The sequence below is a fragment of the Ceratotherium simum genome, chromosome 40 (assembly GCF_057802395.1).
Source record: "Ceratotherium simum simum isolate JZ-2026a chromosome 40, ASM5780239v1, whole genome shotgun sequence".
Classification (NCBI taxonomy): Eukaryota; Metazoa; Chordata; class Mammalia; order Perissodactyla; family Rhinocerotidae; genus Ceratotherium; species Ceratotherium simum.
In genome coordinates this window covers 3,596,027-3,612,470 of record NC_141939.1, presented here as the reverse complement: position 1 = coordinate 3,612,470, position 16,444 = coordinate 3,596,027, and the positions used below count along the sequence as shown (strand labels likewise).

At 51.7% G+C, this 16,444-nt stretch overlaps 1 long non-coding RNA gene across 1 annotated transcript; it reads left to right on the top strand.

The window, feature by feature from the left end:
- Positions 1-1,595: 1,595 nt before the first annotated feature.
- On the top strand, positions 1,596-6,635 carry LOC147912060 (uncharacterized). The gene is made up of 3 exons (XR_015550313.1): positions 1,596-2,968; positions 3,161-3,374; positions 5,429-6,635. It is a non-coding gene; the product is annotated as an uncharacterized LOC147912060 (long non-coding RNA).
- Positions 6,636-16,444: the final 9,809 nt, after the last annotated feature.

Sequence of the window (16,444 nt, the reverse complement as noted above, 5' to 3'; positions counted from 1 at the left end):
GCTCTTTTGACCTGCAAGATACTCACAGTGCATTAACAAGTGCAAATAGCTAGTTGTGAAACAGTACATGGAGTGAAGGCATGAAACAGTGATCACCTCTGGGTGGACTCAAAGGCAATTTTTAATTCTCTTCTGCTCATCTGCACTTCCTAATTTCTGTGCAGTAAACACGTTAGTTACTTGTGTTCAAAGAATAGAAGTTGGTGAGTTTTCACAGCAGTCCCCCCTTAGTGGGAGCCCTGGAAGGAGAGGCTGGGTCTGTGGCCCCTGTGACCCCCAGGCTCAGCTGTGGTTTGCAGGGTGGGTGAGGGGCACAGGGATTTTGTGCTGCTCATGGATGGGGTCGGGGGCGGGGGTCAACAGTAAAGAAGTCATGTTAGTTTGAGTTAGGGCTGGGCCTTTGGCAGAGTCCTTACCCTTCCCATCGCTGCCCCTGCAGTTGTCTGTGCCCTGTGCAGAGCCAGGGCACAAGAGTACACAGTCGTAGAAGGAAGAGTCCAGTTAATAACGGGGTGCAGACAGGAAACAGAACCTCATCAAAGGGTGACTCAGAGATGAGGATCAGGGCTGTAGAGAGGAATGGGCTGGGGGTGTGTGGTACGTGGAGGGAGGCCCCTGACCATTCTGCTCTGTGACTGTGTCCACCTTTCACCCTTCCCATCTGACTCACCAAGCCCGGCCCCTGCGCTGGGGGCACCTTGGCTCCCTGGAGGCTGCCATCAGGAAGGCAGGTCTCCCCAGGGGCCTGCTCCTCCTCTGTCTCTCTTCCACCACTGTGCACTGTTAGAAAGAATTACTCACCTGGCGATCTGTCACTGTCACACTGTAGTCCTGCCATGAGCGGGATGGAAATAGCCCTTTCCCGGCTTGATATGATCCACATGTGGTGCAATTAGTAATTGCCATTTAGGCTTTTTTGTGCTTTCTGACTCGGGTGCACGGCTGGCAAGGGGGGTTTAGGTCCCAGCTTCCCAGGGAGAACTAGAAACCCCTGGGACTTTGGGAAACAAGCAGCCCAGGCCCCTAGGTCCTGTCTCCCACTCTTTCTCTCTTTTCAACTATTGTAACTAAGCCATTCAGTTGCTACTGCCATTGTTTGCATAAGTGTCTATGATAAAAACACTGTACTTTGAAGGTAACATTTCCACAAGAAAAAAAACAAAACATACCAAGCCTCTTTCTTAGCCTGGAGGTGGGAGGGTGGATGAGGATACTGAAACTGCCTATTTGACAGGTGGGCGAAGTGAGGCACGGAAGAAGGGACTTTCCAGAGTCAGTGGCCAAGCCAGGAGTCTCCTTCCCAAGCAGGATCCTGATGGAACAATCTATCATCAGACTGGCCGGTCGGCCCCAGCCTCCTCCCCTCCCCAGCCCCACCTGGAGAGCAGGCGGGGCTCAGGAGCCAGCCCTGGGCGCTGGGCAGAGGAGGAGAAGAAACTGCTGCTATAATTGGATTCTTGGAGGGGCAGACCAAGCGGGCTGTGTGGGGGCTGGGCCGGCTCAGCAGCAGAGAGGCTCTTGTAGCAGCCTCTAAGGGTGTGGGGCTGGCAGGCAGCAGGCCTGGAGGGCTTCTGGAAGTGGGGAAGGGGGTCCAAGGGTGGTCCTGTCCTGCCCTCTCCTTGTGTTCACACCTTTCTGGGCACACTGCACGTCTCTTCCTCCTGCAACCCTCTGGGACCCTCTGTCCTCCATTGAAATTCTTTGGTTGACCTGGGATAATCTGCCTCTGGTACCTTGGGAACACTTCCTGGGGCCACTTTCCCACCCCTGTCTCACACATCCTCAGAAGTTTGATGGTCCCCAAACCCCACAGCCCTGAGGTTGGGGAAGGAAGTGTGGAGGTGGAGACCTGGGCAAGAGGGGAACTCTGCCCTTCAGAAAGCAGTCGGGCCGAGGGCAGCAGCTGTCGCCCTCTGACTGCCTCGTGGGCCACCCCACTGGGAACAGAGAGGAGGAGAGACCCAGCAGTTCTCAAGAAAACATGGGGGGAGGGCTGGTTCCTCTTCTTTCTGGCCTCAGGCATCCACGCTGGGCCCTGGGAATGGGTTGTAAACCAACCCAAGGAGACAGCTCCCCTCCCCGAGGTGAGAGCACAGCATTGTCTGTCAGCACTCTCTTGATGGCAAGAATCAAAGACCCACTTAGGCCGATGAAGGATTTGAAAAGTGAGAATTTATAGTAGGGCTATGGGGCATTTGAGGAGTCCAAGCATGGGAGGTGGAGCTGGGCCTCAGGAGAGCTCGGAGCCCAGAACAGGAAACCCATCGAGTGCCCACTGCTCTGTCTCAGACGATCTCTCTGGGCTGAGGTCTCCTTTCTGCACTGCATGTTGGCCAGGATCCTCTGTAGACTGGCCTCTGTGTGTCCGACAGGGTAGAGAAGGCCATCCTGCCAATCTGAGTCATCCTGTTCTCCCAGGTCTACTGTCACCAGAGCCCACAGCACCTGAAACCTAGCAGGAAGGGACTGAAAGTGCCAACCTGAGGCAGCATCCCTCAGGCCACCACAGTCCAGCCCTTGGTGACAGCGTTACGTGGTACAGTCATGGCTGCTGGGCCCACCATGGTGGGTCGTGGGTGTGTGGGGACAGTCCTCTGAGCAGGAGGTAACATCCGAAAGATGTTGGTCCCAGTCATGGGAGTAGAACTCTTGTTCCAAAGAAGCACCAGACATGAAGGCCACCCAGTGTATACCATTCTGAAAAGCTTTTGGGTGAGAATTCAATAAGAGAGGAAGACGGGGTAACTTAGTGGGAGTATTTTGGAGAATTTCCACCACCACACCCCAGACCACTAAACCATCCCTGACTTCTTCCATCCCTCATTCCTGCATCAGCCACTCAACTGTGTCCTTCCGGTGCCACCTCCTGAGTGTTTCTCCAGAATGGACCATTGAAAATGCAGATCAGACCATGTGACTCCTTGGCTTCAAACTCTCCAATGGCTCCTGCACCAGCCTCGGGATAAAAGTGAATGCCTTAATTTGTCTCACCAGGCCCTTGGCCACTGGAGCCCTCTCAGTGCCCCTGGCAATTTCCTGTGGTGCTCCCCTCTCACTGCTACACTCCCTTCTGTCTGATTACCCTTCACTACCCGCATCCCCCTCTTTCACCCATTTCTGTTCATCTTTTCCGACATGGCTTGGTTGTCCTCTTCTCTAGGAGGCACCCTGGGCCCCTCCCCCAGGCTGAGTTGGAGGAACCTTCAGGCTGCTTCCATATTACCTGTTCAAGAGTCTGTCTACCCCACATAAACAGGTTGTATTTTATTCATCCTCACACCCTCCTCAGCCTCAAGCACAGAACCCAGCAAACAGAGTATTCTCCGAAAATGTTTCTGTAGACTTGAGGAAAGCGGATTTCAAAACATTTAAAGGTAAGACATTTTCTTGCAGCCATAGAGTCTGAAAGTGAATGTAATTCAAGAATAGATGAGAGAGTCCCCGAACGGAAATTCTGTGCCTGTGGCAGGTGGTGGCGAGTGAAGCTGGAGAGGCAAGGGTGGGGTGGGATGGGACGGGAAAGGGAGGAGGCTCTTTGGTGAGGGACATGTCCCTGGGACCATCTTGATGAGCCTTGCCAAGCAGTAAGGACGGGCGCAGCCCAGAGAGGCCACAGGAAGTGCGTGTGGGTTTCAGCAAAGCGCTCCAGAATCCCGGTGACAGCCAGTGCAGGACAGGTGCGGCTTTCTACATGGCCGCCTGGGCACAGCCTGGAAGGCAGCAGGTGCGTCAGGACCTCAAGCAGGCAGCTTTGTCAGAAGTGGTCAGAGTCAGGAGGGCAGGGGCCCAGACAGACAGAGATGGCTGTGCTCTGGTTTGCTGTGGCAGGTTGAGCTTCTAGAAGAAGCAGCCCAGTAGTGAATAGATCCTCCAGAGAGACTTACTGTAGGAAGGCTTCAGGTCAGCCAAAGACTCCAGTATTTGCAAGCTACCCGAGCCCCCTGGGTAGGCTCTGCACCTCCCGCACGACCAGGTGAATCCCTTTGAGACCAGAAGGTCACCATGTCCTCAAGACTTGTTGGTCTCTGTGTCAACTGAGAGGACAGCAGCTTCTGGCCTGAGCCAGACCTCCTCACAGCTACCCAGCATCCTCTTCCTTGTTTCCCACTGCCTCCTCAGCTGCCCTCTCTCTCCTAATCAGGGGCAAGAGCTTGTCTCAAGGTCAGGGCTCAGGCCACATCTGACATGATGTCAGCTCATGCCTCCGCATGCCTCCTCACCCCGTGGCACTTGTAGTCATGGTTCCTGAGGGAGAAGACAGACGGAAGTCTGGTTTGATGAACCTTAGGGCAGTGTGGGGCCTCATGTTGTCCAGGAGTATCACGGGAGCAGGCTATGCCCCCTCTAGAGCCTGACTTAGAAGGGAAACAGCCACACGCTGGAGATGAGCCACTGACCCTAGTGTAACATCTTCAGTCCAGTCTCTTTCCATCACACTAAGTGCGAGGGAAGATTGTTGATGTTCCCTCTTTGGAGGTGCCATGTGTCCATTTCTTCCTCTTGGGGGCTCATGGCAGCACCACTGATCAGACTCTCAGGAGTTCTGGCTGACCCCTGAGTCTCCTCATGGGCATGTCCTACCCAGATGCCCAGGAGCTCCATGCCAGAAGTCTTCAATAGATGGATCTTCTATTGCAGCTAGGAAAAAGTGGCTCCACCTTCTGTCCCCTTGAGATAGCTCTAGGAGGACACAGGATGTGGGAGCAGAGGATCCTTGTGAGTAGAGGCCTGGAAGAGGGGGCTTAGACCTGAAAGATGAGCCCACCCAACCATAACCAGAAGACTGAGATGGGTGATGCCACAGAGGGTTGAAAAAACCATACCCAGAGTCTACAGGGAAGATTCAGCGTGTCGCCTGCTCTGGATCAGAGCCTGTCTCCTGCTCAACCCCCACTACACAAAGCCAGGAGGAAGGGTGCATGGTCCTGACGACAGAGTGAGGGCTCAAAAGAATCTCAGTCCACTAGAACGGTGGGTTCAAACCCGCAGCATGAAGTGGAGCCAGGAGAAAGGCAATGGCCAATTCACAAACAGATTCCTAGATTCATAACTATTTGTGGAAACAAAAAGACCCTAATAGACTAGCTGACCACAAGTTAGCAGGAAGCCAGATACCTAAGATGTCTTTGTAACGTAGCTGGCCTGAGAGGTCAAAGGTCTCTGCTGCATTGTCCCCTGCAGCGCAACCTTGCTCTGGAGCTAGAACTCCCTCTAGCCACAGCTACGAGCAGATGAGGCAGGGCCGGGGCACCACGCTGTGAGAGGCCACCTGTGCCCAGGACAGGAGCCACCCCGAGAGTCAGGAGGAAGGACAGGAAGGTTAGGGGAGGTCATTGACTTATGGTCTTCCAGGCTGGAGGCAGCCAAGAGACCTGCCCACCCTGTCTCCTCCCACCACTTCTCACCTGCGTTCTCTGCACCTCTACAGACCTGGCCACCCAAGCCTGGCTCACGGCCACTGAAGGACGAGGACAGGCACAAGCCAGTCCTCTCAGGGCTCCACTCCCGGCAGCGTCTCCCCTTTTCATGCTACTGGTGCATTCTCCTGGCTGAGGATGAGGCTGGAAGTGTCAGGATCTCCCTAGACCACGGGAGAGGACATGGCAACCACTCTGAACCCAGGAGGCCACAGGCACTCCTGCACCAGCACCGCGGGCCCCTCAGAAGTATGTCCACAGTGGCATCCAGCCGGGCCGCAGGATGCTAGACGCAGGAAGGAATTGGACAGTTGCTTTTCTGGGTCTCTTTGAAAAGGAAGGTCTTTCCTTTCTAGGTGACCTACAACGCAAACTCTGCCCTCACCCCCATTTCATTAGAGAAGGCCAACTCCAGAATGAGGGTCCCATTGTGACAGGTGTCATGCTGTGCATTTATCCAACACACAGTTACTGCTAATTAAAACCCAGGTATCACAAAATGTAAAATGCGGACATACTCCCCCAGGAGTGACAATGTGGAGATGTGAATTACACATCAGTCTGTGTCCCCACAACATAACAGAGTAACTTAAAACTGTGTGAGGGGCTTCTGAATCCCATGCCCCAAAAAATGCCAGCTTTTGAGGAATGGGGACAATGGCAAAACTATTCATTCCCGTGGGAGACCTTCCGATAAGATAAGATGGAGTCCCCAAACCTTCGGTCTGGAGAACTGGTTTTTTCAGGGCTGTAAGGGAGCTGTCATCTGAGCAGGAAATTTGCTGCTCAGCCAGCCAGAACAGGGCAAGGGCAGAATGAAGGCCTTCCACACAGTGGTGGTGGTGGTGGGGCGCCCAGGGGTCTCCACCTGGCGGCCCACTAGAATCACCTGCAGATGCCTGGGTTGCACCCCACTAAATGTGAATCTCCAGGGGTGGGGTTCAGGCAGATGCAGGTTCTGATGGGCCAGGTAGACTGCCATGGGCAGTCCCGGCCCCTTTCACAGGAGAGCAGCCCTTATTCTGGAGGGCAGGGGGGCCCCCACCTCACACACTCCTAAAGGTTCTTGTCGGGGCACAGGGAGGAGCTGTCAGGATTCCACACCTGACTGCAGCCATCTGCATCCCCACCTTCCCTATCTATGGTAGGGAGGCGCCACTGCACCAGGCTTTGGGGACCAGATCAATACAGATCTGGGGAGTGTACGTGAGAAGGGGTGTGGGGAGAGGGCTGGGTCCTTCAGCTGCTCTCAGGGTATGGGGCAGGAAGCAGCCAGGCGACAGGGAGGAGCCCAGGCTGCAGAGCGGCCCCAGAAGCACCTTTGGGGAAGCCTTCAGTTAGTTGTGGACCAGCTGGGATTTGGGGAGTAACACTCTCCCCGAATGTTTAGAGCTGCAGAGAACTCCCTGCCAAGGTCTGTGCAGCCCGTGGAGTGCCCTGGGGGACTGCTGGGGGCCAGCAAGGCCACAATGGTGCTCTTAGGGATGGACTAATGTGCAGGCAGGGAAACAGATGAGATCAGTGACCAGAGCAGTTCTGCCACAGGGAGGGTCTCCACCTTGCTCCAGCTGGTCCTTCCAAATGCAGAGGACAGTGGGGGAAGGACTTTGAAATCAAGATGACGCTGGGACAGTGACATCCATGTGCAGTGGACAATGGAACAGTGATTTCCAAATGCAGAAGACAGGGGCAGCGCCTCTGAAATGCCAAGGAGAGCAGAAGAGTTCCTCTGAATGCAGAGGGGCGTGAAGGAGTCCCTTCTAGAGGTAGAGGAGAGCGGAACAGTGAGCTCGAAATACAGAGAACATTGGAGCAATTCCTTTCAAAAGCATTGGACTGTGGAGCAGTGACTCCGAAAGCAGAGGACACTGGAGCAGTGACTCCAAATGCAGAGGTGAGAGGAGCAGGGCCTCCACATGCAGAGTAAAATGTTCTAGCGCCTCTTGATGTGGAGGGTGGCAGGGCAGCACCCCTGCCACAGAAGTGAGTGGAGCTGCGCCTTCCAAATGCAGAAGATTGCAGAGCAATGCAGTGCAGTGGACAGCAGAGCCGTGCCTCCCACAGGCAGAGCCGTGCCTCCCACAAGCAGAGCACAGTGGGGCAGTGCCATTGAAATGCAAAGGTAGTGGAGCAGTGCCTCCAAATGCAGAGGGCATTGCAGCTGTGCCTTCGGAATGCACTGGACAGTGGAGCGGGAACTCCCAATGAAGCTATGGGAGCAGCAGTGGTGTCCAAACACAGCAGATAGTGGAGCACTGCCTCCAGACGCAACAGTCTTCCCATGCAGAGGAAAGAGGAATGCTGCCTCCAAACGCACAGGATGTTGGAGCAGTGACGTGCAAAACAGTTGACAGTGGAGCAGGGCCTTCAACAGACTGTAGAGCGGGGCTGTCTCAGTGCAGACGACAGGGGAGCATGGACTTCCAAATTGGGAGGGTGGCGGAGCAGGGCCTCAAACTGCAAAGGCCAGGGCAGCAGTGATTCCACAGCAGAAGACGGGGGGGTCAGGGCCTGCGAATGAAGAGGAGGGTGGAGTGGTGCCTTCCAAATACAGAGGCCAGCAGAGCAGTGCCTCCCAGGCCCCCCGAATAATGGATCAGTGTCTTCCAAGCACAGAGAACATTGCAACTCTTCCTTCCAAATGCAGAGGATGTTGGAGCAGTGTCTCCAGATGAAGATTACGGTGAGCGGTGAGGTCCCAGTGCACTGGGCAGGGGGGCAGTGCTTTTCAAATTCAGAGGACAGCAGAGCAGTGCCTTGCTAATACATGGGGCAGTGGGTCAATGACTTGCAAATGCAGAGGGCACATGACATGCCACCCGAATTCTATAACTAGCCAAACTATCCTTTAAGTGGCAGAAGGATGGCCTAGAAGGGTAGGTAGGGTTTTGCTGATTTTCAATATGATCACTTTTTACACTGTTTATTTTTTAACCATGTGCATGTGTTATTTTGCCAAAAGTTTAATATTTTAAATAAAGGTAATCAGGTCCCTATATTTGTTTTCTGTTGTTGCTGAAACAAGTTACCACAAGCTTAGTGGCTTAAAACAGCACAAACCTATTATCTCCCAGGTCAGTAGGTCAGAAGTCTGGGCGGGCTCTGCTCTTCCTTGGCTCCAGGTCTCTCAAGGCTGAAATCAAGGTGCGGGTTGATTATCTGGTCTCTGATCTGGACACTCAGGGTAGAGAGTCAACTTCCAGGTTCCTTCAGGTTGTTGAAAGTATCCAGTTCCTTGTGGTCACATGACTGGGGTCTCCGTTTCCTTGCTGGCTGTCAGCCGTGGGCCACCCTCAGCTTCCAGAAGCTGCTCTCTGCTCCCTGCACGTGCACCCTGACAGCCCACAGCCAGCAGTGGTGCATCGACTCCTTTTCGCACTTGGAATCCCTGACTTCCCCATCTGTGGTGTTTCTCTTGCCTGTTCCACCCCGTCTCTCTGGCTGACTTCTGCTTGCTCGTCTGTGATTAGGGACTCACACTGGGCCACATGGATGTTCCATGATTGGCTCCCTATCTTAAAGTCAGCTGATTAGTAACCTTAATTACATCTGCAAAGTCCCAACACAGTAGTACCAAAATAGTATTTGATTGAATAGGGGCCAAGGGGCAAGAATCCTCAAGGGACATCTTTAGAATTCTGCCTGTGACAGGTTTCTTTATTTGTAGAGCTTCTCGCTGTCTTTTTGCTCATATGAACCCTGACTCTCCTCGAAGGGAGATTTCCGTGTCAGGTGTATCTGTTAGGATTAGATTGGGTTGACCATGTCAGAATACCCAAAATAACGGTGGGTAAACCAAAACAGAAATGTATTTCCTTTCACATAAAATGAGACTGGAGGTTGGCCATCCATGGCTAACCTGGCATTGTCATGAAGCGACAATGACCAAGGCTCCTTCTCTCTTTTGTTTACTCCGTCATGCTAAAGCAGTTTCTAACCTCGTGATTGCTTCACAGAACAAGATAGGGGCTGGAGGTCCAGTCATCATGTTCACATTCCAAGCTGGGGGATTGCTGGGAGGGGCTGTTAGTCCTCCTGGCTGAGGCAACTTTCTTTAAGCAGCCTTCCCAGACCTTGAATTTACATTTCATTGGCCAGAGCTTGAGCATGAGACCACACGTAGCTACAAGGAGGCTGGAAAACACGGGCTGGGTGCTCTGCTGCCTGGAACAAAGCCAGGGTTCTGTGGCTCAGGAAAAGGTGAGTGTGGACGTTGGGTAGATCCAGCCTTCACTGCCACCCTGGGTGTCCCAGGCATATCTGACTGCAGATGCCTTTGTTCTCAGAGCACAGTTCGGAAAGTGTATCTGTTTTCCTCTAATCTGTGGAATAATGTATAACGTTCTGGCTGCCCAACACATGGATGTTCTACTCTCCTAGTCCCCAAGCAGTGAAAGTATTTTAAGGCTAAGTTATATAGTACTGAGGAAAATATAAACATTCATCCATAAATTGTATCAAAACAGAATCCTGTGCTTGACAAACCTAAACTACATAATTCATGTCTTCCTTTTGCCTTTCACTCATATTTCACTCTGCTGTACCCGAACGTGGTATGGCACGCATGTTACGGCTCCCTGTAGCTCTCAGGGAGCAGGGGAGCTGTGAGGCCCTGCCCTGGGGCCCGTTCCCACCAGCTGTACCCTGGGGCTGGGCGCACGAGCAGGCACAAATGAATAACCCCAGAGACTTCTGCCTGGAGGTCCCCAGGTCCTCCTCTCCTCTCATGTCCAAACCAAGTGGTCAGCTCCCACCCCACATCATCCCTCTCAAGGTCACTTCCTTTCCAGGTCACTTCCTCTGTCAGAGACCTTGGGCCAAAGGCAGATACTCTTCTGTCCCCCTGCTCACCTGGCTGCTGGTCACAACCTGGAATCTGGGGAGCTGAACCCTTTTTCTTTGTCCTTGCGTCACCACTGAGAGATTTATGTAAGGATCTTTGTTACGGTTAGCGGGTGACGGAAGGTAATTGCACAGAGGAAGGAAAACCTTCAAACTGAATGTCGCTCATCATGTAGCTAACAGCCATCTCACAGTTCTGGCCACCGGGAATTTCTCCTGGGCTCCGTCTGTCTGCAGGACTCCCTCCCCCGTGTTATCTTACATCGTCCTCCTGTCTCAGATCCTGGTACTGAACACCCAGACTTGTAAGCGGACGGTGCTGTTGTGTGGGGTTCCGTTTGGGCGGGGTGTGAGCACCCCCCGCAGCACAGCCTTTGCAGGCCATGCTTGGAGGACACGTTACGCTCAGAGAACCACTCTGGGTTCCAGGCCGGCCTCGCACTTCAGACTCATTAACCTTTAAGGATGTCCATCTCCTCAAGTGCAAAATGGGGGTTTGGCTTTGCTGACCTCTGAGATTGACCCCTCACCCCCACAAATTGACTGCTGATTGCCAGGAGGAGAAGTTCTGGCCCAGAGAGCATCCATCTCAAGGACGAGGCAGGGCCTGGGAGGATGGAGGCAAAGGCACCAGGTTCCAGGACTGAAGGGGATCCAGTCGGGCTCTTTCCTCTTGCAGCCAGGGTCTCCCTGGTCCCAGTGGGAGAGAGGATGAAAACCTAAGATTCTGAGACTAGCAAGGCTTTGATGGAGGGGCAACGGGGATGAATGCTGATGCACCAGTGGGGTGACCCACGGGATAAACTACTGCAATCTGGGGAAGCATTCTGCTTGGGGATGGCCAGGCCAGGAGTACACTATAGTGAGGGAGGCAGCGGGCCCAAATGAAGATTGGGCCCTTCAAAGCGGGGAGTGACAAAATCGGGGTTATGGGTGTCAGCAGGATGGAGCCAGGAGGGGAGAGCTAAGGGAATAAGCTGGAACCAAGGATCTGAGCTAAGTCAGGGACCAGGCAGGAAATAGGGAGGCCAGATGCATACTTATTTCAATGTCAGGTGAAGCATCAAGTGGCAAAATGGCAGGTGGATGGAAGTTTGGCGTCAAAGGCTGGCAGCAGGCTGAGCACAGCAGGAACCAGATCCTCAGGTGAGACCCAGGGGAGGGCAGAGACGACAGCAGCTGGCGGGCTGAAGGCAAGTCTCAGCAGGCAGCCAAGGGCAGGGACACAGACGCGGGGCAGCGGGAAGAAGGAGGCCTCGGCTCTGCAGCCCGCCGGGAGCCCAAAGCAGCAGGTCTGGGCATGAACCCTGGAGGCAGAAGCTCCAGAGTGAGCTCAGGGCCTCCGGCTTCCACCGAAGCGAAGCTCTGACATGAAGCCTCAGGGTGAAACGTAGCTCCTCCTGGGTGGATGTCGGGCAACCAGGAGTGTCCCGGAAACCTTCAGAGAGAGATGGCCTTTGCTTTGGGTCAGAGTGGGGGCACAGCTGGAATCCCTCCCTTCTGTCTCTCTCTGGTAGAAAATCTTTGAGATTCAGCAGCACCTGCCGCTCTGCGGAGCAGCCCTGGGCCTCCGCCCCTCCGAGTTGGCTGAAGACAGCGCACTGCCTGGCCCGGAGCCACGCCATCACGAAGAACGGCCCCCAGGTGACCCCAGCTGATCATAACACTCCCCTACTTAAAATACTTCAGGGCTACTCGTGTCCCCTAATAGAGTTCTGTCCCCAGCGTTTGTTGACCACTATGGGCAAAGACTGCTCCACGTTCACCAAGCCCTGTTTTAGCTCCTCTCCCGGATGCTGAGGAAGATTGTGTTTCCTAGCCTCCCTCGTAGTTGGGTTGGGCTATGTGACTACTTCTGGGGAACAGGCCATAAGTAGAAGTAAAGTGACTTCTTTCTTGGCTAAAGCACAGCAAAGCAAGTGTGAGGTCCCACACTCTTCTCTCTGCCATGGGGCCCCTGAAGCCGCAGGTAGAGATGGCGATGTTACAGGATGGTGGCACCTCCAACAGCCTGGATTCCTGAGCCTTGGCAGAGCTGCCAAATCCGACGCTCCCCACCTCCCACCCCCCGGACACACACACCAACGCCGGCCAGCATCAGACATTGACCAGAGTGGAAAAGAAATCCTTGTTGGATTAGGCACTGCGATCTGCAGTTAATCTGTCACTGAAGCATAAGCTACACTATCCTAACTAAATACAGCCACTGTGTGGACCAGGCACTGTCAGGACCATGCTGTCAAACCTCTCACAATCAACTGTCATCTCCAGCGACACCTGCCACACTCCTCTGTTTCCATGACACAGCCACAGTGAAGTTGTCTCTGCCCCCAACGTGCCAGGCTTTCATGCCTCTGTCTCTCTGCCGTTGACCTTGCTGTGTCCTGACCCAAGTGCCTCCGGTAGTTCTCCACAGCTAAGCCTCCAACTGCATCACCCAGGGAGGTCTTCCCCAGCACCCCGGGCTGGGCCCCGGGGTCTGAGTTCCCAGTACCTGGCTCCATGGCCACACCTCTCCTCTGATAGAGTAACTATGTTTCTGTTCATCTCACCACCTGGCTGTGAGCTTCTGAGAAATGTGTCTACGTCCCCGGAAGAACTCAGGGCAGGCTCAGCAGGACTTGGCTCAGAACAGGTTTTCTGTGTGATGGCCTTGCTTAAGACAGAAACACCCCTGTGTTCATTGCAGCGTTATTCACAATAGCCAAGACTTGGAAGCAACCTAAGTGCCCATCAAGGGACGAATGGATAAAGAAGATGTGGTATATATACACAATGGAATACTACTCAGCCATAAGAAACGATGAAATCCAGCCATTTGTGACAACATGGATGGACATTGAGGGTATAATGCAAAGTGAAATAAGTCAGAGGGAGAAGGTCAAATACCGTATGATTTCCTTCATTAAGTAGTAGATAATAACAACAATAAACAAACACATAGGGACAGAGATTGGATTGGTGGTTACCAGAGGGGAAGGGGGGAGGGAGGAGGGTGAAAGGGATAATTCGGTACATGTGTGTGGTGATGGGTTGTAATTAGTATTTTGGTGGTGAACATGATGTAGTCCATGCAGAAATAGAAGTACAATGATGTACATCTGAAATTTTTACAATGTTATAAACCAATGTTACTGCAATAAACAAAAAATTAAAAAAAAAAAAAAAAAAGAAAAAAAAAAGACAGAACCACCTGGAGGGCACATTTCCAGGCATGAGTTCTGAGGTCTCACCTCCACGTGCAGCCAGAGGACCCTCAATTCAAAGCCTCTCCTTTTGGGGGTCCAGTTGATTCTCTCAGCCCCTTCCCAAGGGCACCTTCCTTGAGGCTCTCCTTCCCATCTGAGAAGCCAGGGTCAGAGCTACCTCTCCACCACAGGTCATGACCTGCTCCCCCCATTCTGGTTGTTTCTATGGCAACAACTTTACAGACCTGACTCCATGGGAAACTGGGTGACAAGCCAGGTGCCGGCTGCTGGTCCTGTCCAGGCTGCAAGGGGCACAAGGCAGCAGCAGGCGCCAGCATGGAGCAGCCTGCCCCAAGCTGAGCAAATGTGTGTGTTGCAAAGGAAGAGAAAAACGTGCCCAACATCACCGATCATCAGGGAAATGCAAAACAAAACTACCATGAGATATTGCTTTTAGATTGGCTATTATCTGATAATACACCTGTTAGACTGGTTATTATCAAAAAACAAGAAATAAGTGTTGGTGAGGATGTGGAGAAAAGGTAACCCGTGTGCACTTTTGGTGGGAATGTAATTTGGAAAACAGTATGGAGGTTCCTTGAAAAATTAAAAATAGAACTACCAGAGGCCGGCCCGGTGGCCTAGTGGTTAAGTTCAGTATGTTCCACTTCAGTGGTCTGGGTTCAGTTCCTGGGCGTGGACCTATACCACTCATCAGCGGCCATGCTGTGGTGGCGTCCCGCATGAAAAATAGAGGAAGATTGGCAACAGATGTTAGCTGAGGGCGAATCTTCCTCAGAAAAAAAAAAAAAATAGAACTACCATATGATCTAGCAATTCCATTTCAGGGTATTTATCTGAAGAAAATGAAAATGTTAACTAGAAAAGATCTATGCACCCCTATGTTCATTGCAGCATTATTTACAATAGCCAAGATATGGAAGTAACCTAAGCGTCCCTCGATGAATGAATGGATAAAGAAATTGTGGTATATATATACATACAGTAGAATATTATTCAGTCATTAAAAAGAAGGAGATCTTGCCATTTGTGACAACATGGATGGACCTTGAGGGCATGATCCTAAGTGCAATAACTCAGACAGAGAAAGACAGATACCATATGATCTCACTTACACGTGGAATCTAAAAAACAAGCAAACAAACAAAAACCTGAACTCATAGATACAGAGAACAGACTGGTGGTTGCCAGAGGCGCGGGGGTGGTGAGGGGTGGATGAAATGGGTGAAGGGGTTACAATGTACAAACTTCCAGTTATAAAATAAATAAGTCCTGGGGATCTAATGTACAGCATGGTGACTAGAGTTAACAATACCGAACTGTATATTTGAGAGTTGCTAAGAGAGTAGATCTTAAAATTTCTCATCAGAAGAAAAAGAAATTTGTAACTATGTGAGGGGATGGATGTTAACTAGACTCATTGTGGTGATCATTTTGGAATATATACAAATATTGACTCATGTTGTACTCTTGAAACTAATGTAATGTTATATGTCAATTATATCTCAATTAAAATAGTGAAATGAAAAAATTGGGGCCCTAAAAAAAAAAAAGAAAAGGAAGAAAGAGAAATATTTAAAACGTGTGTGTGTGTGTTTAAAGCTAAAACAGAGAGCCATAATTTGGAGTCTTGATAAGAAACCTTGAGCAAAGGTTTGCTTCCAAAACCTAAAACCAAAGGGCCTGAACGTGACTTGAAGTCATCCCTGGAGAAAGTACATCTTACAAAAACAGTAAGTCCAACAGAGAACAGAACATCCCTCACAATGAGGCAAACTAGAATTAGCTAAAAATAATTTCAGGTGCATTTTGCCAAGAATTCGGAAGGCCATTCAGTCCGCGAACCTTCAGTGAGCACCCATCGTGTATCCACCACATGCTGGAAGCACGGGTGAGTGGAGGAATATTTCTGCACCTCTATCCCCTTAGAAATCAAAAAGGAGCAGCCTGAATTAGGAGGAGCCATTGAAGGGATCGGGTACAACGGTGTGCTAAGTAATGACAAGAAAATGGAATCACTTTCTTGTTCTTGTTTCTCCCTAGACGAGGCTTCTAAAGAGACCACCTGCCTTACCCTCTTTTGAAGCAGACAGACCCGAAGGCCTGGATCAGATGTCAGCAAGCACATGGGTTGTGCTAAGAATGACAAACGCTGAACTGGTGAAGCTACCCCAGAGTTTTGAAGGGATACAAAGCAAAATGCTGTAATGGAAATGTCAGCCGAAATGTGTCTCCTATCGCTTTGCTCAGCCTCTGGACTGGGCGAGTCCTCGGTCCACTTGCCTTGACCGTGGCCCTGGAGCCTGACTGCCAGGGTCAGGCCCGGGTCCCCTCTTCCTAGCCCTGGGACATCACAGAGCCCCTTTTTATCTCTTTCTTCACCTGAAAATTTGGTTTATTAATAGTCCCTCCCTCCTAAAGCAGAAATGATATTATATATATTGAGCACTTAAAACTGTTCCTGCCACGTGGCAAGGGCTCAGCAAATGGTACTAACAATCAATGAAGCCCGGGGCTCTTTAATAAAGTGAAAATCATGAGGGCGTGGCTCCGTGAAGGAGGAAGAGTGGAAGGTAAAGCCTTTAGACTTTTCCAAACCCCTCCACTGGGGACCGTGCCACAAGTCAGCCATTCTGGGAGATTACGTTTCGGTATTTTGGGAAGTTGTCTTTGGCCCAGCTTTCAACAGGCCTTAAGCACATTCTTTTGAATACCTGCAATTGTGACACATTTGCACCCTAGATATAATTTTTGGAAAAAGATAAGTCGTTTTCAGCTAAGGCTGGTGAGTTAAACAGGTAATCGAGATAAGTAATATTGTCTGCTCAAAAGTGGATTATGATGATGACACAAGGGAAACCAGTTCTCTTGAGTGGCTCCAGAGAGCACGGGCGTGTCCTGTGGTCTGACCCCTCCTAGGCCCCTGCTGACTGGTACAACACTGCCACCTGGTGAAGCCTACAGGAACTACAGGGC